This window comes from Lampris incognitus, chromosome 18, assembly GCF_029633865.1.
Source record: "Lampris incognitus isolate fLamInc1 chromosome 18, fLamInc1.hap2, whole genome shotgun sequence".
Lineage (NCBI taxonomy): Eukaryota > Metazoa > Chordata > Actinopteri > Lampriformes > Lampridae > Lampris > Lampris incognitus.
The window spans coordinates 21,474,755-21,501,858 of NC_079228.1; the positions used below are offsets into that span (position 1 = coordinate 21,474,755).

At 44.5% G+C, this 27,104-nt stretch overlaps 1 long non-coding RNA gene across 1 annotated transcript in view; it reads right to left on the minus strand.

The window, feature by feature from the left end:
• Positions 1-351: 351 nt before the first annotated feature.
• The window catches only part of LOC130128285 (uncharacterized), a 43,737-nt gene continuing 16,984 nt past the window's right edge, over positions 352-27,104 (minus strand). The window contains exons 2-4 of the long non-coding RNA XR_008811907.1: positions 1,007-1,091; positions 842-910; positions 352-483 (exon numbers count right to left, since the gene is read on the minus strand). This is a non-coding gene — a long non-coding RNA (uncharacterized LOC130128285). The remainder of the gene's footprint in view (positions 484-841; positions 911-1,006; positions 1,092-27,104) is intronic.

Here is a 27,104-nt window from a genome sequence, read left to right on the forward strand (position 1 = left end):
GGATGGACGGACTGTGTGCTTCTTGACTTAAACCAGTCAATAAGCATGGTAGATAGATGAGGAAACGGCACTGGTGTGGTGCCTATTCTTTACAGCAACAAAGAAGAGAATGAACCACAAATAATTAGAAAAGTGATTCCATGTAAAGTGAACCCACTACACATGAGTTGCTGGCCATGTTTGAGCAGATGATATTGTCCATTGCCTTGCTTCCAAGTTGCTGAACACAATAAACCACATAGCTTTTACGGTAAAAGACAAAAGTGATTTATCAGGAAGTATTTCAAGTAATGGGTGTAGGTAAGTTTAGACAATTCAAGGAAAAGTTTACTTTTTTCAAACCCAGATCTCCCTGATTGTTATTATTTTTTCCCAGTTGTATAGACAAAAATTTCCCTGATTTCTTCAGTATTGACAAACTTACTATTTTACTCAATCTTCTTGCTGGGCTTCAACATAGTCCAAAGGGGCAATCATTTAAGCCTGTAAAAAAGGAAATCAATATAGTCAGGCATGTCTTAAAATAAAATAATCATCACAAACTGTCTTGAAGCATAGTGAGAGGAATCATCCAAATGGGAAGTTTCTTAATACTGAGGTTATCAGTGAAGTTTTTGTCTGTATGATTCTAAATGATACCCAACAACTTTTTAATGATGTCTGGGTTCAAAAATGGTGAAGCTATTCTTTACTTAGCAATTTAAGCATTGACATAGGGCTGCACAAAGCAGTTCACACTGTGGGGGTTATTGGTGTCCAAGGGCGCAGATGTCATTGCAACTTGGGGGAGGGGGGACCACAAACATGGAATTTTCACCTGACTACAACAGTGAAACCTTACCTGAGACTCCCAGCCTCTGCCCCTCTGTGTGTCGCTGCTGCTGCCCTCCACAGATTGTTTTATTGTTGTCTAATGGCACAATTATTGAACATTAGTCCTTCATTCATTTTCTATGAGCATTCTATCAACTAGTATTTACAATATTACAGGGGTTTTCCTACTTACACATTGGTGTTTTGAGTCTAGAAAAAATGTCCTGATGTCCATCTTTTTTCTTTTGTCTGCCATGTTTTGGTAAACCCTGACCTGGCTGACACACACACACACACACACACACACACACACACACACACACACACACACACACACACACACACACACACACACACACAATTATGGAAGGAATTAATATACTTCAACTTAACTCTAACCAATATATGCCATAATGAGCAATAGGTTAATGTTACTGGAGGCTATAACGTTAGCATAAGTTCACAGTAGCTAGCTAATGTAAGCTGGCACACATTTAAATAGCTAAGTAAACATTTGTGTTAGCTAGATGATCATTATCATGTAAGATGTAGCTCCTCCACTACTACTCACCATCAGAAACCGGAATGAGTCTCCGAATTTTTAAATGATTATGATTTAATATTATTACTACAATATAAAAGCCTGTCTCAACTAATGGCCTGTCTCTAATAAAGGCCGGGTGCGCTACACTGTTCAAACATATACATGCCCGGGCTATTATTGGAAGTTTTACGGGTATGATCAATGTAACATTAGCTAGCAAGCTAGCTAGGAAGCTATCTTAAATATGGATCTGGCTGGGGGTAAGTTAATTCACTTGAGGCGGTAAACGCGGTCTGGTTACGTTTTTTAACCTTTTAATCTGTTGACGAGTAGACTATCTTTGAACAAAATTACTCACATCTGGACGAGCCAATCTTCCTAGCAGCCACCAATCACACCAGCTACTAGACTCGCTCACTGAAGACACACCTCTGACGTGCGAGAGATGCAACAGAGATGGAATTTGGGAAACGTAGTCCAATAGCAAGCAAAGGTATCAGGATAAAGTAAACTATTGTAGCGAATTCGGGGGCCAATCTGGGAGACCGTCGCTACAACCGGGACGCGAACCAGTACCTCCCACTCCGCAAGCGACAACGTTAACCAGTCGACTAAAGGGTCCGACCCGTTAGACAAGGGCCAACGTGTCTACTTACCATGCACGTTACACTACCCCCTCCTTCGGGAAGCCCCGCGCTTCAGCATATCAGCTCCCTCACGCCTCTGGGCGCACGCGCTTCCGATGACCTCACGGTCTCAGCATCCCACTTCTGACACCAACGTAGCGAATTCGGGGGGACAACCGCGGGAACCGCCAAAACCGGGACGCGAACTCGTGTCTCCCACTCAGCTAGCGACAACGTTAACCAGTCGACTAAAGGGTCCGACTCGTTAACCAAGGACCAACGTGTCTACTTATCCATGCATGTTACGCTATTAACTTCATTTCCCAAATTCCCACATGGTTCAGACCACTGAACAGGATACGTACCATCAAAAAGTGTTGCGTTTATGTGTGAATTATTTCAAACGTGGAGTCAGCTTCAATTAAATACATATTTTCAATTACATAATTTATTTAGAAATAATTATGTGGGGGGGGGGCAACTTCAAGTTTTTCAGAAGTTCCTCCAACCCCCCAGGATCTGCGGCCAGGTTGGTGGCAGAGCGAGCTGTAAACGTATAACACGGCCTATGTTATACCTGGGCAGAGCAGGTGAATGAGGCACTGCTGAATCATAAGTGGGGCCTTATGCGCTTATGAAAAGTTACCAGTCAAAATCACTGACACACTACTGCTGAGCTGTTAATTCAATAAAGTGTTTTTACCTCAGCATGAAATAGTAAACCCATCAACAACAGATTTTCAATTGGCACAAAGTGCCTTCCTTTGATTATGCCTGTGTGTCAAGTTAAAAGAGCCTTCAAAATGATCAGAGATGCTATCTGAAGATAAATGAGTCTCTTAAAGGGAGCAGATGTTAACTAGGGGTCTCATCTGAATGTTACACTGATCCTCTGTGTGTGCACGCGTGCGTGTGTGTGTGTTTGTGTGTACGAGCTTGTGTGTACATGCATGCACTTGTCATCTCTGTTTGTGCATGCGAGTGAGCAATTGTGTGTATTTGTGTGTGAATTTGTATGTGAGTGGACGCCTGCACGTGGCAGCACGTCCAGACCGGCCCTCCCCATCAGTGGAGGTGGCAGGTGTTCCTATGTCCCTAAAAGAGCAGGTTTTTATGTCCCCTCCTCAAGTTAGTGGCAGGGTTGCCATGGTGATGGCCCAACAGAAAGAGGCTTGTGTCTGGGGGGCCGGTGCTGGGGAGGAAAGGAGGAGAAGAGGGAGGGAAGAGAAGGGGCTTCACTTCACCACACAGTCTGGACTTCACTCTGGCTTGACAAGAAAGGAGGAGAGAGGACATCGAGCCAGCGACACAAAACAGTCCCCGGATTGTCTCCGGTCATCTCGCCGGGCTCCTGATAATGATTACAAACACAGATTTTAAGGCTCTCCTGTTCGCCGTTCCTTAGAATAAACAAATTCCTTGCATGTGTGATTTCTGTTTTTAAAGTGTTGCTCAAAATCAGGACACGTTGACGAAGGGACGGGATTCAAGTCACATGAAAGACTTTAAGTGAAGTTAGTCAATCCTAACAATGGCATCAGGAACATAAACAGAAATCCAATGACACAGGTCCTATCAGATTCCTTTGCAGGTGTGACAGCTGTCTGCCTATAGACTTCACGCCCTCATCACTGTACCTTATGCCTTATGGTGTGGGCATCCCCTTCTCCTTAGGGGTGAGAACACAGTACACTCAAAAAACACATCATTCAGTAGGTGTGTGTGCGTGCGTGCGTGCATGCGTGTGTGTGTGTGTGTGTGTGTGTGTGTGTGTGTGTGTGTGTGTGTGTGTAGGTCCTGTCCTGTGAGAAGGGGGGGGGTGTAAGGCGATCTGGGAGTGACTAGGAGTCACCTGTCCCCTGTTGGCCTCTCTTGTCCCCTGCGGGAGGGCTGTAATCTGCCTTGGCAAGGCTGATCAGCAGCTGCCACAAACGCGCGTGTGTGTGCACATGCACTCAGTTACATATGCAGATACACATGTGCAAACACACACACACACACACACACACACACACACACACATAAACACACGCAAACTTGTGCTACATGGGTGCAGCAACACACTCGTGCACAGACAAGCACATGTATGCATGTGGGTCAAAGTAATGGCACACATGCGTGCACGTACATGCGTGCACGATACAGGCATATAAACAAAGAAAATATTACTCATGCCAGCGCACATGTACATCCTTGCATGCAAAACACATATATACACACAATATACTAAACACATCACCCTTTCATTCACATTTGAGAGTCAAAGGGAAGGATTCATTTTCATAGTTCAAATTTCTCTAAAAATGTCACAATTCATGACTCGGTGTAAATGAATGACATCATTGATCACACTGATCACTTCATTCTAAGAATTACTCCGTCTTTTTCATCACTCGGTTATTGGATTCGTCATCATAAAGTACTCATTGATCTGACAAATTGTATTTTTGAACAAAGCAACACTTTGAGAAAACAGAAAGAACAAGTCAAGCCAGCTTGTTATTTGAACTTCCCGTAACTGACAAACCGTCTTGGCAGCTTTTCTGGTCAACGTTTAATATTGCTGTCAATCAGATGACAACACACGGAAAGAGCAACTTTCAAAACAGGACCATTTTCAGATGAATTTCAGAGAAGCGGCACCTCGACCAAGCAGTATGTCAACATGAGGGCCAGTCACAGATTCTCTGGAATATTGAAACAAGCTGCGTTTTGGCAACTGCATCTGGCAAACGTTTCACTGTAACTTGCATTGTTTTCCTCATCTGTCATTTGAGACGACATTCGGCACATGCATCTCAGACCGAAACAAAACAAACCGCCCCCCTTCGCGTTCTTGGCTACTTCATTGGTTGGAATATTGATTATTTTTTACAGCATAGTTACATTTATACACAAAGATACATACATACATAAACAGATACAATTAAAACACTTGCCAAAGGGAGGGAATGCATATTGTAACGTGCATGGATAAGTAGACAAGTTGGTCCTTGACAAACGGGTCGGACCCTTTAGTTGACCGGTTAACGGTGTCGTTTGCGGAGAGGGAGATACGGGTTCGCGTCCCGGCTGTGGCAACGGTCTCCCGGACTGCCCCCCAAATTCGCTACAATACCATAAAGATGCCACAAATACCAACTCTATTCATGGGTTTCACGTTGTAATGAATGAAAGGTCACGTGTTTAACTTGACCTAATCACGGGTGTACGTGCAGTGCGTGTGACGTATACAGGAAGTTAGAAGGCATGTTATGAAGGTTGTATGTCGGATGAACGCTAGTAAAAGCTACACAGTTAAGAACCTACGAAGTCGGCTCGTTCTTGAATTATTCTTATGTCAGTAAGACAAGGCGTCTACGGACATTACATGGTGTCAGAATAGTCTGTGTATCGGAACACGAGCGGTCATGCCGAAGTTTAATCCGCCGAGTGAATTCAAGTTTGACTGCCCCGTTGAATGGCCGGAGTGGAGACAACGGTTTTCGCGCTTCAGGCTCGCTACAAAGCTGGATAAAGACGACGGGGAGATTCAAGTGAGTTCGCTGATTTATGCAATGGGCAGCGAGGCTGAAAAGATATTCAGCTCGTTTGACTTCGCGGCGGAGGGTGATAAAGTGGACTATGATATCGTACTGAAAAAGTTCGACGGCTACTTTATTCCCCGCCGTAACATCATACATGAGAGGGCGTGCTTCTATCAACGTAGCCAGCAGCCAGGAGAGACAGCGGAGATGTACATCCGGACATTGTATGAGCTGTCTGAACACTGTGAGTTTGGGGACAAGAGGGATGAACATATCAGAGATCGTCTGGTAGTGGGCATAAAAGATAAGGTGCTCTCCCGTCAGTTCCAGCTCACAGCGGACCTTACTCTGGTGAAAGTCATTGAACAAGTGCGCCAGGCGGAGGCAATAACAAGGCAGCTCAGCCTCCAAGCTAACCAACCAGAGGCCCAGCTGGCTAACGTCAATGTTGTCCGATGGCGGGACGAACGCCAAAACAAAAAGGGCGGACAGCGTCATGGTGGCGGCAGTCCGGCAACCAACAAAGTAGATGAATGCGGGAGGTGCGGCAAGACGCAGGACACCGATGAGCGGAAGTGTCCTGCAACGAACAGTAAGTGCAACAAGTGTCATAAAAAGGGACATTGGGAGCGTGTATGTCACTCTAAAGCGGTGAGAGAAGTCACTGAAGAGGTTAAACAGCTGTACTTTCTGGGAGAAGTTGGCAAAGAGAGCAGTCAGGAAGATTGGACTGTTAGTTTAACAATAAGTGATGTACCAATAACCTTTAAAATTGACACGGGGGCTGACGCTACTGTTATCAACCAAGGGACATTTAAAAAGCTGAAGCCAAACATAAAACTGGGACCTCCTGACACATGCTTCATAAGCCCAGGTGGAAACATCAGCTGCATAGGACAGTTTCAAGTCACTCCAGGGGAGAGTGGAAACACGGATGAGTCCCGAGCAGCAGAAATGCCAACTTCCACACCATATGTTACTCGCTCTGGCAGGGTGAGCAAGCCTGCAATCCGGCTGGATTTGTGAGGCGTATTGACTTGTGTACTGTGGGAGATTTTTTATTTTTTTGTGAAAAGGGGGGTGATATACAGGTTAAAATTGTTGGCAGTAAATGTTCAGAGAAATGTTTAGAAAATAATCTTAGAGGGGGAGATGTAATGAATGAAAGGTCACGTGTTTAACTTGACCTAATCACGGGTGTACGTGCAGTGCGTGTGACGTATACAGGAAGTTAGAAGGCATGTTATGAAGGTTGTAACTCGGATGAACGCTAGTAAAAGCTACACAGTTAAGAACCTACGAAGTCGGCTCGTTCTTGAATTATTCTTATGTCAGTAAGACAAGGCGTCTACGGACATTACACACGTCATTTGAGTGGTGCGTCACACCGCCATCTTGAGGACCAACGGATGCCAAGATGCCTTCGATCTGTTGTGCTGTGGGTTGTGACCACAAAAAGTCACAAACAAATGAATTACAATTTTACAGAATCCCTAAAAACCATGATCGTCGAAATAAATGGATCGCAGCGATCAAAAGGGACCACTGGATTCCCACAGAACACTCCAGGCTATGCAGTGAGCACTTTGTTTCAGGTAAGTAGCTAACGTTAGCTAGCTGGCTACCGCGTTAGCTTCATAGCCTTGTAACAAGACAGTCTTGTTGCAAGGCTAGCTAGCTTCATAGATATGTCTTGTGCACTGATGCTAATATGGCATTTATCAACAGACTGTCACTTACCCTTCCTGTAAAGATGAACAGTCTTTTCGTTTTTACATGATTCATTTTGACGTCCTTTACGCATCCTGCGGTGAAGTAGCGGTAGGCTTCAGTGCTTTTGAAGGCTTTCAGGGCTTCACCTGAGTATGGCGAGGGATTGTGGACGAGGTACACGTAAACGCCGTGAAACGTAAAATTAGGAAGATCTATAGCAGACTGGAGTGGGGTTAATTGGTCTTTGGATAGAAGATAAGGATCGAATTCTAAAAACTCGATTTTTTTTTTTTACAAATAACGCTGCTTCTCCTCCGTGGTTAAGTGAGCGATTATGGGCAGTCTTTCAAACTTCCCGGGGACCGCGGTCCTCAACATGGCGGTCATAGCAACAAAAACCACGTGACTGAAACCCATGATAGTTTTCGCTCCTTCCACATTGGTAGATGACCTAACAGTATCCAAATAATGTTCAACTTCGTTTTTGAATGCAGTGAAAGAAGGTTTAGAATTCCTAAATTTATATTTGTGAATATGAAATTTGGCAAGTAAAAATATAAGATTTACAATAAATTAAAAATTGTTCAGTTTTCTCCTTAAAATCTAAGAAGCCAAGAAGTTCACTTTCAAAGGTAAAGGAAAGATCGGCAATAATGTGTATTTGAATAAAATAAAGGATGCCAGGCAAAAACTTTTTAGTATGTGTACAATACGAAAATAGATGCAGAGCAGTTTCAGGCATAGTAACACAAAATGAGCAACCAATATCAATATCATTTTCATCAGTGTGTCCAAAACAGAAGGTTTACCAAGGCTTATCTACCCATGCCACTCTTCATACACTTCTTCAAAAGTAATTAAATCATCTAACTCCATAATATTTAAGTTCATATGGAAGAACAAAACTCATTATTTGCGCAAATCACAATTAGTGCGGGATTATGTTAATGGTGGTTTAAGAGCCATTGATCTGGGATCTGTTATTGCGGCTGGCTTTTAGAGTCAAATGCTTAAAAGAATGTATTTCTCAACTTCCCAGCAAACATTGGATGTCTGAGGGACGTGCAGATCAGGTCTATATTGGGTCAGTCCGTCAAAGACCATTTCTAGACGTCTGTGCGACGTGCAATATTTTGACGTCTAAATATGACCCTGTAGAGCCGAAGGAACGGAGAAGACCGTAGGTTCACACTTTAGCCGTGTAGGCAACTTTCTTTAATCCACGGTAAATCAGAGAGACAACAAAACCACAGCTCGACTGAGCGGAGGCGGCAAGAAGAACCAGAAAACTGGCTGGACAACCATAACTTAACCCTGCGTTAACCTGCCAGGGCAACCATGACTTAACCCTTAGTTCCTGGGTTGAATTCTGTCCCCAATACGTGTCCACCACATGAGCCCCCCCAGAATTCGCCCTAGTAATCGAAGTCAGGCAGGCGCGGGGGGACGACAGGCCGTCCGCGGCGGCTCCGGGTAACAGGGGCCAGAGTGTCTCTGGGAGGCATTGACGCGGGCCTGTGGAGGTCGGCCTGAGGAGCAGAAGAGGCAGCGCGGGCCTCCACGGGGGGAGGAGGCGGAGCCGGGGGACGACCGCGACGAGGAGGTTGGGCTAACTCCAACGGCTGCGTCAAGTCCAGGTGTGCGGGTTTAACTCGGTCCACTGAAACATGCTCGGCCGTGCCCCCAAAATCCACCACCAGGTGCTTAGTTCCCCGTTCCAGGACGCGGAAGGGGCCGTCATAAGGGGGTTGCAGAGGGGGGCGGTGTGCGTCGTGACGGATGAACACGTAGTCCGCTGACTGCAGACCTGGGGGCACCTGGGACACCGGAGCGCCGTGTTGGGCGGTAGGGACGGGTGTGAAAGCTCTGACCCCGTCCAGCAAGGAGTCTCGTTGCTCCACAGCTGACCAGGGACGCGTTGCGTTGGGCATGAAATCGCCTGGTACTCGCAGCGGCGTGCCGTACACCAGCTCCGCAGAGGAGGCTTGTAGGTCTTCCTTCGGGGCGGTCCGCAGGCCCAGCATGACCCATGGGAGCTTGTCGACCCAGTTGCAGTCCTTGAGAGTAGCCCGAAGCGCAGCCTTCATGGACCGGTGGAAGCGCTCACATAGGCCGTTCGCCTGAGGGTGGTAGGCGGTAGTGCGATGAAGCTTGACGCCCAGAGCCTCACCCACAGCATTCCATAGCTCTGAGGTAAACTGTGGCCCGCGGTCAGATGAAAGGTCGGAAGGCGTACCGAAACGTGAGACCCATGACCCAATAAAAGCCCGGGCCACATCAGCAGACGTCGTGGATGCCAGGGGAACAGCTTCAGGCCAGCGCGTAGTCCTGTCCACCACAGTGAAGAGGTAGGTGAACCCATGGGAGGGGGGTAGGGGACCAACCAGGTCGACGTGGACATGGTCAAATCGTCTCTCCGGCACTGCGAAGCGTTCCAGGGGCGCTTTAATGCTGCGGTGTATCTTAGCCCGCTGACAGGCAACACACGAGTCGGCCCACGCTTTCACGTCTCTCTTAAGTCCCTCCCACACAAACTTAGCAGAGGTCAGGCGCACGGATGGCTTACCGCCTGGATGAGAGAGGCCGTGCACAGCTTCAAATACGGGGCGTCTCCAGCTGTGCGGGACGATGGGCCTGGGCTGTCCTGTGGAGACGTCACACAGCAGGGTGACACCTGTGTCGCTGAAAGGAACGTCCTGCAGGCGGAGCCCCGTGTCGGAGGTCCCGAGACGGAGGATGCTCGGGTCCGTGGCCTGGTCAGCGGCCATCTGTGCATAGTCCAGGCCTAGGTGGACCGCTCCAATCACTGCCCTAGAGAGGCAGTCAGCTACCTGGTTAGACTTACCAGCGACGTGCTGGATGTCGGTAGTGAATTCCGAAATGTAGGAGAGTTGTCGCTGCTGGCGAGCGGACCATGGCTCGGCCGTCTTGGACATGGCAAACGTGAGGGGCTTGTGGTCCACGTACGCAGTAAACTCGCGGCCCTCTAGCAGGAAACGGAAATGCCGGACGGCGAGCCAGAGACCGAGGAGTTCCCTGTCAAAAGTACTATACTTGCGCTCTCGGGGTGTAAGCTGGCGACTGAAAAAGGCCAAAGGCTGCCAAGCCCCCCCCACCCACTGTTCGTGAACCGCACCAACAGCATAGTCCGATGCATCCGTGGTTATGGAAATAGGCGCTGTAGGTGAAGGATGCGCTAGCAGGGTAGCCTGGGAGAGCGCAGCTTTAGTCTCGGTGAACGCACGGTCCCGCTCTGCTGTCCAGTCGACCGCCTGGTTGGGGGACATGCCTTTCAGCGCCTCGTACAGTGGCCGGATGATAAAGGCGGCTCGGGGAATGAAGCGGTGGTAGAATGTCACCATCCCGATGAACTCCCTGAGCGCACGAGCTGTTTGGGGGCGCGGAAAGGCCGCCACCGCTTCCACCTTTGAGGGCAGGGGGACTGCCCCGTCCCCAGTGATGCGGTGCCCGAGGAAATCAATGGCCGTCAGCCCGAACCGGCACTTTGCCGGGTTGACGATCAGCCCATGCTGGCTGAGGCGTGTGAAGAGGGCGTGAAGATGGGACAGGTGTTCTTCCTCGGAGGCGCTGGCGATGAGTATGTCGTCCAAATAGACGAAGATGAAAGGAAGGCCACGGAGCACTGAATCCATCAGCCGCTGAAAGGACTGGGCCGCGTTTTTGAGTCCAAATGGCATTCGTAGGAATTCAAATAGGCCGAATGGGGTAGTCACCGCTGTCTTGGGGATGTCCGAGGGGTGCACGGGAACTTGATGATAACCACGGACCAGGTCGACTTTTGAGAAGACGCGTTTGCCAGACAGGTTTGCAGAAAAGTCCTGGATATGCGGGACAGGATAGCGGTCGGGCGTGGTGGCGTCATTTAGTCGGCGGTAGTCCCCGCATGGGCGCCAACCTCCATCAGGCTTAGCGACGATGTGGAGTGGGGACGCCCACGGGCTGTCAGAGCGGCGGATGATCCCCATGCGTTCCAGGTGCTCGAACTCAGACTTGGCAATGGCGAGTTTGGCGGGGTCGAGACGCCTGGCTCTGGCGTAGACCGGGCGCCCCTTCGTAGCAATGTGATGCTCCACCCCATGCTTAGCAGTGGGTGCAGAGAAGGTAGGCTGGGTGAGGTCAGGGAACTCAGCGAGGAGGCGGTTGAACTTGTCTGCCTCTGAGAGAGAGTTGGCTAGACCTGCATAGGCCGCTTCCCTCCGCGTACATGCGAAGGAGGAGAAGGTTAAGGCATCGACCAGACGGCTGTTCTGAATGTCCACTAGCAAACCGTAAGCGCACAAAAAATCAGCTCCGAGGAGGGGAAGCGTTACATTGGCCATGACGAACTCCCACGTGAAACGTTGTCCACCAAAACACAGTTCTACAGACCGCACGCCGTAGGTGTGGATAGGGCTGCCGTCAGCCGTCGCCAACTGGCGGCCCCGCTCCCCGCCCATGATGTCGACGTCAGTAGCAGGGAGCACGCTTCTCTGTGCGCCCGTGTCACAAAGAAATCGCCGACCGGAGATGGTGTCGAGGATGAAGAGTAGCCTGCTCGTATCGCCAACACTCATGGCCACTACTGAGTGTTGGCCCTCTCGTTTCCCGTCGGCCTGTAGTTGCAGGGGGAACGGCACCGTTTAGCTTTCGCACCAAATCGAGCGTGGTACATACAGAGTCCAGAGGGCTTGTAGCGGTCTGATGCTGTGGCGCCACCGTCGGGCCACGCCCGCGATGTCGGCGGGGGGCCAGTGAAGGTAGGAGCCAGCACCCCGGCATGGGAGGAACGTTGTGTAGCGACGAAGAATCGGTCAGCCTCCTTTGCCAGCTCACGGGGATTAGTGATGGTGGAGTTAGCGAGCGCAGTCTGGACGTGTTGCGCAGAAACAGCTCCATAAACAGGAAACATGGCTTTTCTTGACCCAGTAGGTTTAACATCCTGCTCATTAGCTCCGATGGTTTGCCGTCTCCCAAGCCCTGAATTGCGAAGAGGCGACGTGCTCTCTCCGTTGTTGACAGTTCAAAAGTTTCAAGGAGGAGATGTTTAAGTGCGGCGTATTTACCATCGGCCGGTGGGTTGGTTATGAAAACGCTTATCCTGGAAGCCGTAGCGCCCCCCAGCGCTGCCACTACGTAGTAGTACCTGGTCTCGTCTGCTGTTATGTCTCTGAGCGCGAACTGTGCCTCAGCCTGTGTGAACCACGTAGCCGCGGAAGACTCCCAAAACTCCGGCAGTTTAATTGCAACGGCGTTCGTAGCCATAATGTGTGTGGTTTCAGAAAACTTATCCGAAAACCGACGTCGGGGTCACCAGTGTAGAGCCGAAGGAACGGAGAAGACCGTAGGTTCACACTTTAGCCGTGTAGGCAACTTTCTTTAATCCACGGTAAATCAGAGAGACAACAAAACCACAGCTCGACTGAGCGGAGGCGGCAAGAAGAACCAGAAAACTGGCTGGACAACCATAACTTAACCCTGCGTTAACCTGCCAGGGCAACCATGACTTAACCCTTAGTTCCTGGGTTGAATTCTGTCCCCAATACGTGTCCACCACAACCCCTCCCAGACGTCAATATGCAGTTCAATATCTGAACGTCTGGCTAGGTCATTTTTTTGGACGTCTAAAACAGGTGCAAGAAATGAATATGATTAGGGAAGGATATATTTTTTATTATTTATGATTGGAGAAATGATTAACAACATTCTTGTTATTAAAAACATGATTAATTCATATACAATTATTATTATTAAAAAACTTCTCAACGGTCAGCTTCTGAGTTCAAACAGTGAACGCTATCCTGGTTGGCTGAGGCAACACGACATCATCTGACTCGATAGTGAACGTCATTCTGATTGGCTGAAGGACGTGTTCCGTCTAATCGTCGCCGCCAAGGTCGCCCGTTTCGACCCCACCATTCAGAACTAGCTAGCTGTCAATGTCAACTGTCGTGCGCGCGTTGTGAAAATCTACAAAGTTGAGGGTAAGTCCAACTAATTTAATGTTGTGTTTCTAAATGTGTTTGTTACTTAGCTTTGTCTCAACCATATCATGAGGTCGATCTAGTTAGTTAACGTTCGCTAGCTAGCATTTGCGTCTGAATCAGCCAACAGCTTGTAGCTAATTAACGTTTCAAAAAACTAGAATCTAGGAAAGGGTGGCCATTGGTTCGGGACAGTCCCGGTTTTAAGCTCCGAGTCCCGACTCGAGAGATATCTGTAAAAAACAGAATTATCCCGGTTTTTGTGATGCACCAACGAACGGTCCCGGTTTTTAACACGCGCTGGGTTTTTGCTCGTCCGGGGATCAAACCCGGGCCATTAGTTTGTAGTGCACTCAATTGTAACTTCACGCATGCTCGTGCACGAGACTACGCGGAGCTAGGACTATGTAAGGCCCCTTAATGTGCAGCCCATTTACCATTGTTTTGATGTGATCTATCTGAAAAATGTGTGCGCGTAAAAGGATGTCACATGCGCGTGCAAGGATAAGACGTACACTAAGTATCCCGGTTTTAGGATTCGAATATCTGGTCACCTTAATCTAAGAACATTATTTGTCGCTTTCAGGCTTTCCACATGCAGGTGCAGCCTCTCAAAGCAGAGAAACTTCAACACCCAGTGAGTATTTGTCACATTTTATTAAAAAAATCACCCTTTTGCTAACTAATCAGCCAAGTTAAATCTCAAAACATTTGTCCCTTCAGGAGCTCGACAAGAAAACCGCAGAAAGGATGGAGGTCCTCGAAGGCATGGCTATCGCTCCAGGTACAGTGTACTATGGTTAGGGCACAGCATCAGTAGCGACCGACTTCTACTGGTTGGTCTCAGGCCTACATACCAAATCACATTTGTGATTACGGCCTTCAGGATGGCTTAGGCCTGGCTAGTCTGTGTACCAAACGTGTCATGTGATGGGTGGACGGGGTAAAGACACGTCTGGCCCAGTTCCCGCTTTCAACTAGTCTTCCGCAAAGATGGCGAGTCTTCGGAAATCGGAGGCAGGGATCTGATAGGTTCTGAGTTTTTGAATCGGCCAATGGCTAGTTAGCTTCGCGCCACTGCCCGCCTACGGAACTGCTTTGACCTATTTGCATGGAATACAGCCATAACGTCATCTGTATATCTGCTGTCTAGAGGCTCATACACAAAAATTCCATGCTCTCCATACACTGTAATGGTGAGCGTGGTACCGAGGCAAGGGCTTATCGCTGCCCTAGCAATTTCCGACAGGCCTAGGGCACCTGTCAGCAGGGCAGGGCAGGGCAACTATGTTTGTATCAGAGGAGGCGTGATTGTCAACATCGAAGACCAGTAGGGGTTAGTCTTTTTCATTGTGACATGGTATTGTAGTATTATGTCCAATAATTAAATGGTCACTTATGTTCTAGGTCCAGTGACAGAGCCAGCATCAGTTCTGGACACAGTGGCGGCTCTAGGCCCAGTGTCGGATACCGGCACCGGTCCAGGTCCACCCACGAATCTAGGTACAGCGAAAGGTCCAGCAGTGGCTCGAGACATGATCACAGGTCCCGCCGCAGTCATGGGTCAAGGGAGACGAGATCCAGACTTGACAGGCAAAGGTCCAGCAGTGGCTCGAGATATGATCACAGATCCTGCCGCAGCCATGGGTCAAGGGAGACTAGGTCCAGACTTGACCAATTCAGGGACAGGCATGGTGAGTGCCTAAGTAATCAGTCTTTATAATTCGCCAACAATTTGTATCGGTGCATCCCTATTTGTTACAATATACCAGATTTATTATTTCTCGTGTAATGTATGGTCCTCTGTGTCTTTGGAAGTTTTAATGCAATCTAAAACACTTTTTTTAACTTTTTTTTTTCTTACTACAGGTGTTGAGACAGTGACTGAGAGGTCAGCAGGGACATTCCCATTGCCACCAGCAGGTAAGTGCTGAGCTATTTCAATGACTTAGTAAGTAGCCTTGAACCAATGGTTCTCAAGCCGTTAGGCTCATAGGGCAGGAGCATATCTCCTGTTTCCGTAGCGTGAGGCAGCTTGATGTACAAGTACACCCCCTGGACATGACACTAGTATGTCGTAAGGACTTACCCCCAAACCAACCCTTGATGCTGAGTGTCAGGCAGGGAGGCTATGGGTACTATTTTTAAGTAGTACTTAGTATGACTCGGCCGGGAATTAAACTCACAGCCTCCCCGGACTCGGGGCAGACACTCTAACCACTAGGCCACTGAGCCGGTATTTCAATTACTTAAGCAATAAGACCGTGCTTCACGGGATTATACCTCTAGGAAGTACGGCAAACCCATCCTTGTTTTCAACAAAAGCTTTGAGAGTGTTACTTTTCTTTCTTTCAGTGTACCAGAGGAAAGTGCTAAACATGTTGATAGACATTCGCAATGAGGTGAGACTCATAGGAAGAGCTGAACCGGTCTCTTCAGCCAGTCGTGTGGAGAGGATGGAGGACATGGAAGCCTTCAAGAGAGAGGAACAACGCCTTTCTGATGCCAAAGCTTTCAATACCCTGGTAAGTTTTACAAAAGTCTGGAATTAATGAACAGCATAACACAGTATAAGGTGCACTTGCACACTATTTTTTAGGTCAAAGTTTTCATGGACTTATTCCAACAGGTGCTGCAACTTTCCCGTATTGGCGGGAAAGACACAAAAGACTGTTCACAAAGTTCTTGACAGGTATGTTTTAACATACAATAACCTTTAACTTAAGCATCACAAGGGTAAATTCATAAAGTCCTAACGATTGTCGGACACACCCTACTACGTTGGTATCATTTAGAATGAGATATTGATGATGTAGTAGGGATGGCTGTCTATCCCTATCCATCCCTACTACATCACTAATATCTCGTTCTAAATAACGTAGTAGGGATGGCTGTGCCAGGCTAGAGGAAGTCTTTAATGCGCATGAACACTTCCATGGGCACAGGCCACGCCCAGTATGACGTTACCTGTCAAAATACCTTGCTTGCAGTGAGGCCTAAGGTAATTGACAGGTAGAGCCATACTGGGCGTGGCCTCTGCCCATGGAAGTGTTCATGCGCATTAAAGACTTCCTCTACCCTGGCACAGAACAGCGGGACGTAGTCTACTACGTTATCATTTAGAATGAGATATTGATGCTATAGTAGGGATGGGCATGGATAGACAGCCATCCCTACTACATCATCAATATCTCATTCTAAATGATAACGTAGTAGGGATGGCTGTGCCAGGGTAGAGGAAGTCTTTAATGCGCATGAACACTTCCATGGGCAGAGGCCACACCCAGTATGGCTCTACCTGTCAAAATACCTTCGTGAGGCCAAAGGATAAGGGACCTCCCCCTGAAAGAAAAGGACACTTTCAATCATTCAGCCTTTTGGAGTTTGACTTTATAGATGCACAACTATGTCTACCTATTTTTGTAAGTCGCTTTCTACAAAGGCGTCCCCTTAATAAACGATAACTAACTAACGATTACACCAGTAGTGGATGTACAGGAAATGTATTTTTTGCATAAATATGGAGACTTGTTGTTTAAATGCATGTTGTCTTTTTCTATGCAGATGCAGTCATGAAATTTGACCCTAAGGCCACAAAGGGCATCATTAAGCAGCATGCCGCAGACCATCTCAAGCACGCTCCAGCGAGGCGGGGAGGTGGTGGACACACACCAGGCACTCAGTAGGGTAGCCGTGTAGCCATGGGTGGGCAGGGGTAGGTGGCCGCCACCAAAGGGAGGGCCCCGCCCACACAGAGGCTTTATTTTTGTATTTTAGAGATCGTGTGCCAAGTTCTGGGCAGAAGGACCAGTTGGTCCAGTTTTTGTTTTTCAGTATTACCTTACTGATTGGAAGGTGCAAAATGTGCAGTTGAGGAACTACTTGTCTTGGCAGAGCCACTGAATAACAAAACATGATTGTCCTAGCCTATATTGGTGAAATTAACATGTAGACTTGTTGTATAAAAGCAATAGAACACTTGAGGTTGTGCAATATCGTGTGATATCAGCACTGTTGTGATTGTCTGTGGTACTGCCTACGACCAAATCACAGCAGTGTCGATACTGCACTCCTGCTCGTGTTCTATTGCTTTATTATTCTACCTATGTATTACCATATACATACTCACTCTGTGGAGAAATAAATGTCTCAACTGCAAAGCCCTGAATAGTTTCTGTGTGGGTATGGTGTGTGTGTGTGTGTGTGTGTGCACATGCGGCGTGCGTGCACTACAGAATGAAAGCAAATCAGCCCACTACGATTATTGGGTTGATCTGTCTTAAATTGTATATGTATGATGGGTTAATCAATGCAATTTGTCCTTAAAATAGGAACAATGTTACATTATCTTGAAATCTACCTTAGGAATAGTATTAACCTGTGTAGTCCTGCAATTAAAGGACCAGGTTGGCGTAAAAAAAAGTCTTTCTAAAAATTCCTCAATTTTCTGAGCTTGGCAAAACAAAAAGTCTCTGGTGCCTTCCTACGATTTATGATTTAAAAACGACGATTAAGCAAAATTTTTAAAAAGTAAAAGAAAATCACAGGAATGAGTTAGACTTTTTCAAAGAGACTTTTGCTCGGGAGATTATGCACAAAAACTAGTCGCCATTCATTTTTCCAAAACAGGAAGTATAATTTTTTCAATGTACTTCCTGTTTTGGAAAAATTAATGGCAACTAGTTTTTGTGCATAAATTCCTGAGCAAAAAAGTATTGGAGTAAGTCTCTATCTGATTCCTGTGATTTATGAATTTTTAAAGATTTTGCTTAATTGTCATTTTTAAATCATAACAAATTTTAGGAAGGGGCTGGAGACTTACTTTTTGTTTTGCCAAGCTCAGAAAATTGAGGAATTTTTAGAAATAACTTGTTTTTATGGCAACCTGGTCCTTTAATTGACAGAAAATGGGCCACTGTCTGAAAATGGGGGTGTGAGCACTGATTAAGCAGTATTAAAAAGTGGTCTAAAATAAGTTTAAATTTTACGTTGAAAAGACGTCCAAAATGACCACATTTGGACTAGAATCATCCCTTATATAGAGGTCCTGTGGATGTCAGAATTGGACGTCCAGAAAACGTCAGAAAAAGACATCATAAAAACTCACAATCTGCACCCACCACGGACCAAAATTGGATGTTCAAAAATGACCTTTAAAAGATGTCGATTAGACATCTAAATGTTTGCTGGGTTCATTATATGTGGTACCATATCCCTAACAAATTATTCAACAAGGTTGGACGGATTGACTTCTTGCTGAAATATGATTTTGAGGTGTCTAAAATTTATGTAAAGCTGTCCAACTTCCACAAACAAGCACTAATTTTGGGAAAATGTTATTTACCCACAAATTTTCACCACACAATTCTCTTTTGTGGAACAACAGGGTTATTACCATTAATAGAAAATCCATGTTTAAGGCTGAATGGTATGACAATGTTTTATTAGTTGTTTATGATTTTTGTTATCTTTTGAAGAAGTTACCAGAAAGTATAAAATTACTATTACAAGTAAAGTTTCCGAGAAATCTGCAAAGCAATTCCCATTCCCTTACTTAGATTGATATAAAGCAGTATGCAGTTTTATTTGATTTCACCTTCTTTGCCTTCTCTAAGAGTTGGTTATGTAAGTTTGACGGATAAAATTGTGATAACAAAACAGTTAGTCTGGTTTTTAAACAAAAACATTTTGAGGACTTCAACTCATGCTCTGTATGTGGTAATGTAGAGGTCCCCCTTAGGAGGAAGTCCTTTTCTTTGTATCTGTCCTCTTGCTCCTAAAGTCAAAAGACCCCATTTTAAAATAGTATCAGCGATATACCATTTTAATGATTTTCTACATAAGAGATTTAAATTTGAAGTGGATCCTTGCAGCTTTGTTCTTTTGAGGCTGAAACCATTGACCATTTATTTTTTAATTGTAGCTATGCTAATTTGTTTTGGTCTGAGATCCATAATTGGTTGTCTTTAAAATGAGTAAACTTACCTTCATTTGATATAATCTACTTCATATGGATAATCTAGATGCAAACATCTCAGATACTATTCATCTTGTGATTCTTTTGGGTAAATATCATTTACATACTTGTAAGTGGAAAGGCAGCCCCCCCTTTTTTTTACCATTTTTTTGGTACATTTGCAAATTACGTCAAATCATTGGAATGTTTGTAAAAAACGAATAGAAAAGCAAAGAAAAAAGTGCTTCTATATCGAGGTCCTTCCTTTTTTAATTTCTCAACCTGCTTCTTTGTGCTCTCCGTTTACCTAATTGTTTATTTTTTATTTTTTGTTTAAATTTGATGTGACATTGTTGCCACCATTCCACCATTGTCTAAACGTTGTTTCCTTTTGTACATTTATTCCCTATCTTGTTTTGTATATTTCCTTGTATTCAATTTAAAAAAAAAATTCACCAGTGAGGAAGAAGAAACCAACTTCCGGCTGGTTTCTGCGTTCATCATCGTCATCGTCAGATCATTCAGCGTTAGGTAGGCGGTGTTCATTTTAACGATTTATTTATTTATCTAACTTGTGAAGTCCTGTGACGTCTCTTTGGATAAAAGTATCTGCTAAATGTTAATGTAACAACAGTATAAGTTTTGCAACACTGCTAATACCTTTTTCACCAGTGAAGAAGACGAGCTAACTTTCGGCTGGTTTCTGAGTTCATCATTATCATCATCAAATCATTCAGCGTTAGGTAGGCGATGTTCATTTTAACGATTTATTTATTTATCGATTTGTCTGCCAAATGTTAATGCAACTACGGGTCTGCTAAATGTTAATGTAACTACGGGTCTGCTAAATGTTAATATAACTACGGGTCTGCTAAATGTTAATGTACAGTAAGTTTTGCAACACTGCTTTCGATAGCCGGCTCACTATTCTGTTAGCAATGCTTTGATTTAACACTTGCAAAGTGAAGGTTATGTTCTGTTTCTAATCAAGATAATCTGGAAATATAGAGGAGGATTTAGAACATTTTCTGCGGACAAGGTAAGTCACGGAAGAGAGCGTATTACCCGCTCTTTTTCCTTTTTTTTTTTTGAGCCGTCCCGGTCGCTCAAATCAAAGTTCCGGCTTCCAGAACAAAGAACAGAAACAGAGGGAGTGTGACGCCATTCTGTGCTCAGGACGCCATTACTCCGCCATTACTCCGCTATGTCTTTACATAGCAAATAGTTGTTTGCGGCTATATTAATGTTCTAAATCTCACAAGGAGTAATTGTCACCACAAAACCTACTTTCCTCTTTACTGCCTTGCCTGAGTGTTAATGAACATTTATTCCAGAAGCAGATCGTCACAGAGGCGAGCCAAAATGGCGACGTGAGCGCGTATGCTTTCGGGAGCTATTCACCTTAAACTATATAAAATAAGTGGAACGTGGCTATTACGCCTTATATTTCACAACACGTCTTACAGTGGTGTTGTGTGTTGATGTGTTAGTGACCTCACAATGATTTCGGTTTCAATTCAATTCAAAACTTTATTGCAGACTCAGGGTCCATAACAGACAAAAGACAAATAGGTAAACGACAAACCCTAGACAATACAGAGTAAACACAATAAAATAACATAAATTGAACAAGTGTGTTAGCTATACCAGTGGTCCCACTGCCGGAATCGATAGCGTGAATCTTATAGGTTTATATACTTTTCTGATAAAACAGGCGTAAACTAATAGCACTCTTAGCTACAACAGCGTGGAGTCAACACTGGAGAATCTGGCCGTGAACAACATGCACGAGCCAGTGACGCCGGCAGCCGTAATCCTGTACGCACCGTGCCTACATTTAAAAAAAAAAGATTTTGTTCATTTTTTTACATTTTATCTTGAAAACAAAATTGTGACAACAGCAGATCCTGTTAACGTCACTGACTAATAGCGCACGGTGCGTACAGGATTACGGCTGCCAGCGCAACTGTCACGACTACTGAATGACAAACCAAACGGTGTTATCTATCGTGGATGCGGAATGTCCTTCCTTGCCTATCCATGGGTTTCACGTCATTTGAGTGGTGCGTCACACCGCCATCTTGAGCGCCAACGGATGCCAAGATGCCTTCGATCTGTTGTGCTGTGGGTTGTGACCACAAAAAGTCACAAACAAATGGATTACAATTTTACAGAATCCCTAAAAACCATGATCGTCGGAATAAATGGATCGCAGCGATCAAAAGGGACCACTGGATTCCCACAGAACACTCCGGGATATGCAGTTAAAGGAGCTGGGCCTGAGAGTAGGAACATTGTACGCCGGCCTGATAGAGACGGCCTTGGAGTAGAAACACTATGTGCACCCACCTCATTAGGACGGCCTTGGAGCAGGAACGCCATGCACATTAACCTGATTAGGACACGCGCTACACCTGCAAGACAACATGAGGGAAACGGGACCGACAGTGACGAAAGGAAACCAAGAAGAAGATCACGCCTGTCTCTGAAAAAGAACCACGCCTTGTTGTTTTAGTATATGTCACTATGTGTTTCTGTTATTTGGCAGACGACTCCCGGTTGCACCGAGGGTACGTCTCCAGCGCTGCAGCATTACCTGTGAACTATTTGTTGTGCGCCAAATAAAATGACACGAACCAGCAAGAAGTCGTCTGACTTCTTATTTGCCTATGTCGACCTGAATCAAAGAACCGGGCGAGCCTTCTGCAAAAGATAAGACTCAACACAGTGAGCACTTTGTTTCGGGTAAGTAGCTGACGTTAGCTAGCTGGCTACCGCGTTGGCTTCATAGCCTTGTAACAAGACGACAGTCTTGTTGCAAGTCTAGCTAGCTTCATAGATGTGTCCTGTGCACTGATGCTAATATGACATTTATCAACAGACTGTCACTTACCCTTCCTGTAAAGACGAACAGTCTTTTCGTTTTTACATGATTCATTTTGACGTCCTTTACCCATCCTGCGGTGAAGTAGCGGTAGGCTTCACTGCTTTGGAAGGCTTTCAGGGCTTCACCTGAGTATGGCGAGGGATTGTGGACGAAGTAAACGTAAACGTCGTGAAACGTACAATTAGGAAGATCTATAGCAGACTGAAGTGGGGTTAATTGGTCTTTGGATAGAAGATAAGGATCCAATTCTTAAAAACTCGATTTTTTTGCAGATAACGCTGCTTCTCCTCCGTGGTTAAGTGAGCGATTCTGGACAGTCTCAAACTTCCCGGGGACCGCGGTCCTCAAGATGGCGGTCATAGCAACAAAAACCACGTGACTGAAATCCATGCATCGAAGAAAAGCAACTTGCCACGCACTTCAGACGTAGACAGCGCGGACATTGTGCAGAAAATATCAGCGATGTTTAACACCAGAATTGATGCTCTAGAAAAGGTAGAGATTGATATCCGACAACACAGTGTAGATTGAAGGTCTAAAGAAAACAGCAGACTTTGCCTGCGCCGAGATTCGAGATGTAAAAGGGAAAATAACACGTCGAAGAACAAGTCTGCGTGGCAGAAAAGAAAGCAAATCGGATGGAACAAACGTGTAACTGAGCTTGAGAACTACTCACGACAATGAAAGCTGCGACTCTGCGGAGTAGCTGAATCTGCCAAAACGTCCACAGAGAGGTGATACAGATCTGCCAGTCTGTCCTACCCGAGCACAAGGCCAAGTTTGCCGATGTCATTGATAGTGTGCATCGCCTCGGCCACCCGAGGAAAGATGAGTGGGAATTATTTAAATTCAAAGTAAGCCAATACTTGAGAAATTATGGTATTGTCTTAGCAAAAAAAAAAAGAAGAAAGGGTGGTTTCTAAACTAGAACAGCTTAAACTGAATTAAATATATTCAAATAAAGTGAAAGGTGCCTTTTTAATATCGTGAAAAAGGTGGATTGAAGAAGGTGAACAAAATTCTGCTTATTTTTTTCAATTTAGAAAGGCATCATAGGAAAGTTAATATAATCCAACAACTTAATGTTAACTGCGCTGTAACTGATGATCAAAAAAGAATAGCTGATTATAGCTCTAATTTCTGTAGTAATCTATAGAAATCAAAGTATCATCAATCAACAACCTCATTTTTTAATTCCCTTAATACTATCACTCAAATTAATCAAGATGATAGAAAGCTGTGTGATGAAAATATAACCATGGAAGAAGTAGTTTATTTAACTGAACACCTTGAAATGAATAAATCTGCTGGAGTTGATGGCCTTTCTGCATAATTTTATCAGGCTTTTACAGACTATTTAGCTCCTTTCCTGCATGACCTAAATTTGGAAAGTATTGAAAAATGAACTCTTTCTCCTTCACTGACACAAGGTTTGATTACTTCTCAAACCCCAAAAGGTTCTTCTTTTTATTGATAATTGGCGGCCTATTTCATTATTGAATAATGACTGCAAAATTTTTGCCTCAATAATTGCTAAGCGAATTAAAAATGTATTGGACCCAATTATTGATGAAGTTCAATCAGGTTTCAAGAGAAAAAGACAGGCTCATTTTAGATTAATTGATTACTCAGTCTTCTGTCCTGATGATAGCTTCATCCTTTTTCTGGACTTCTATAAAGCCTTTGACACAGTAGAACACAATTTCATATTTCGCTCTATGGAAAAATTTGGATTTGGTGACTTTTTCTGTAAAGCTGTTAAGACGGTGTATGTAATAGCTCCATCAGAATAAAAAGTGGTACATCCCTGAGGTTTGATTTAAAATATGGCATCCGTACAGGTTGTCCAGCCTCCCCATATTTATTCATTCTTTGTACACAACTTCTTACTTATCATATTTAAAAATAGCACATTAAAAGGAATACTCATTGCAGACAGAGATATTGTAATTAGTCAACTTGCTGACGACACTACCTTATTTCTAAAGAATGCTAGTCAAGTACCTATTGCTATAAAAGTAATAGAATCGTTCTCTGCAGCATCTGGACTTTGAACTTGAACAAGTGTGAGCTTTTCTCTCTTAAAGAATGTAACATACCCTGTATCTTTAACATACCAGTTAAAGAAAAGGTTACTTGTTTGGGTTTTACCATCATGAAAATGAAGAAGCAAGGTGTTCTGAAAACATTAGCTTGTTCACTGATAAAATGAGGGGAAAAAGCTTAACCAATGGTTGCAGAGATTTATCCTTAAAAGGGCGAGTGTTAATGACAAAGGCAGAAGGGTTATCCCATCTCACATATGCAGCAATCTTTATGTCAATAAGCAGATTTGTAATAAAATTGATAAGTTACTCTTCGATTTAATATGGAAAAATAAAACTCATTATGTAAAAAAATCTGTTATTATGAATACCCACGACTCTGATGGGCTCAATTTTCTTGATTTCACTACTCTTGATAATACCTTTAAAGTTAATTGGATAAAGCAATTTCTAAACAACCCAGCATCTACTTGGAACGTTATACCTAATTATATTTTCTCTAAGATTGGAGGCCTTGATTTTGTACTTTTGTGTAATTATAAGATAGAGAAACTTCCCTTAAATTTATCTAAATTCCACAGACAAATGTTTCTAGCATGGTCTTTAATTTCCAAACATAACTCCCCCCCCCCCCCACCAATTGTTTCAATTGGGATTATTGGCATATTCTGTTCAAAAATAGATCCCTATTACATCAAAACTGGTTTGACAGTAATATAATTCTAGTAACCCAATTAATTAATGTTAACAGACTGCTGTTGTACTACTCTGAATTCGTTAATACCTTTGGCATTCCTGTTACCCCAAAGGAGTTTGCCACGGTCATGGACACTATTCCTTCTGGAATTCTAATTCTCCTAAAAGGGGCAGAAAGACCAGTTTGCTTACCAACACTTGACCCTAAGGTAACTCCAGTGGGTAGTGTGTGCCTGACTACTACTGTAAGAAATAATCGTCACATACGGTCATTATTCAAAAAGATATCACTAGTACCCCTTCTGTTGTACCCTGTTGGTCTAGATTTGTTGTTAACTTGAATTGGAAAAGTATCCGGAATCTTCCATCCATCCATCCATCCATCCATTATCTGAATCGCTTATCCTGCTCTCAGGGTCCCGGGGATGCTGGAGGCTGTCCCAGCAGTCATTGGGCGGGCAGGCGGGGAGACACCCTGGACAGGCTGCCAGGCCATTACAGGGCATATCTGAAATCTTCCATACAAATATCTCCTTACCAATAATGTAAGGGAAGTTTCTTTCAAAATCGAACATAGGTATTATCCCGCAAGTCATTATCTTCTTAAGTTTAAGAAAGACATTTGTGTTGATTGTTCATTGTGTGAAATGTTCCCAGAAACAATGCTGCACCTATTCTGGCAATGTCCCTACACTAACAGATTTTGGAAAGATGTATCACGGTACATTGTTGATAACATTGACTCTGACTGTTCTCTTTATTGGGAAAATGTGCTGTTTTATCTCCATAATCACAATAGTAATAAACTTAAAAGAATTCTATATAATCAATTTGATGATTATTTTAGCAAAGTATTATATTCATAAATCAAAATTTAGCCATTCTAAACCTTTATTTATAGTATTTGAGAATGAAACCGAAACAGTACATTAAAACCATTAACTCTAAAAATAAGAAAGATGCAAAAACGGTCTATTTGTATTCTTTGTTTGATGTTTTCACTTAAAGATTCCCCCTGGCTCTGATGTTTTGTTTGTATTAATAACTTTTTTGTTTGTATGTGAATTTTATTTTCAATAAAGAAGTAAAAGAAAAAAAACCATTATTCCAGAAGCACAATGGTGCAAGCCAGCCTTCAACTTGGCATACCAAAACTGAACTTGTCCAACCCATTGCATCACGCAATTGGTGACAAACCATGCATGTTGTAGTACGTAATGGTGTATCACACATTACTCTACATCCCCCCTCTTTAACTCAACACTTCCCATAAACAAAACGTACAACAAAGATTTGGCCTGTACTAAATAAACATCTGTTAAACACATTAAACATATTAAACTTGTTAAATATCTTTAGATATTTAACAAATTTAACAATTTAACATTGTTAAATTCTACCCGTATTAAGAAAGTGTTTAATAGTCTTTTTTAAATGTTTTTATTTTAACTCATTCAAAACCTTTGTAGGGGCTCCCTGTTGGATTAAGTGTTATACTTTGGGTTGGGCTTGAAAACTCTGCCATACCTGGAGCGGTAGGGTGAGTGTCCAGTGGGTACCTGCATGGGGGGCTCTCTGGAGTGACAGGGTGAGTGTTCAGTATGTACGGGGGAGTGGCTCATGGGAGAAACTGAGACACCAGGTGTATTTTGGGTGTCTTCATTTTCAGGTCCTGGATTTAGTGGTGGAGATGGATCTTCCATCTCAGCCAGTGCCTGTGATGGTTGTGGCTCTGGCACAGGTAGTAGATGTTACCGGTTCCTACGGTACTCCCTGCCTTCAGACTCGACCAGGATCTTGGTTCAGCAGCAGCCCTTTTGATGATGCTCCTCTCTGTACTTCTCTCTTCTTCATCAGATGGATGTGGATTGTCCTGGTGTTCATTGGCTTTGGTTTTAGCAGGTGTTTGCTGACAGGCATGTTTGTGTGTGTTACCCTGGACATCAACCGTTGTGCAGGTGAGCCCAGTGTGGCATCTCGGGGTACATTTCTAATGTTTAGCAGATTCAAAAACATGTCTGCCCCATCTCTTGGATGTTTGGAGTAGATGCTTTGCACTTTGCACTGCCCGCTCTGCCAGTCCATTTGCTTGGTGGTATTCTGGACTGCTGGTGATGTGACTGAAGTCCCACTCTTTAGCGAAGTGACAAAATGTCTGACTTGTGAACTGTGTGCCGCAGTCAGATATCAGCTTGTGGGTACGCCATGGACAGAAAAATGCCGTTTTAACTTATTGATCACACACTGTGATGTGATTTTCTTGAGTAGATTGAGCTCGAACCATCCTGAATCAGGAGTCCACCAACAAGAGGTAGT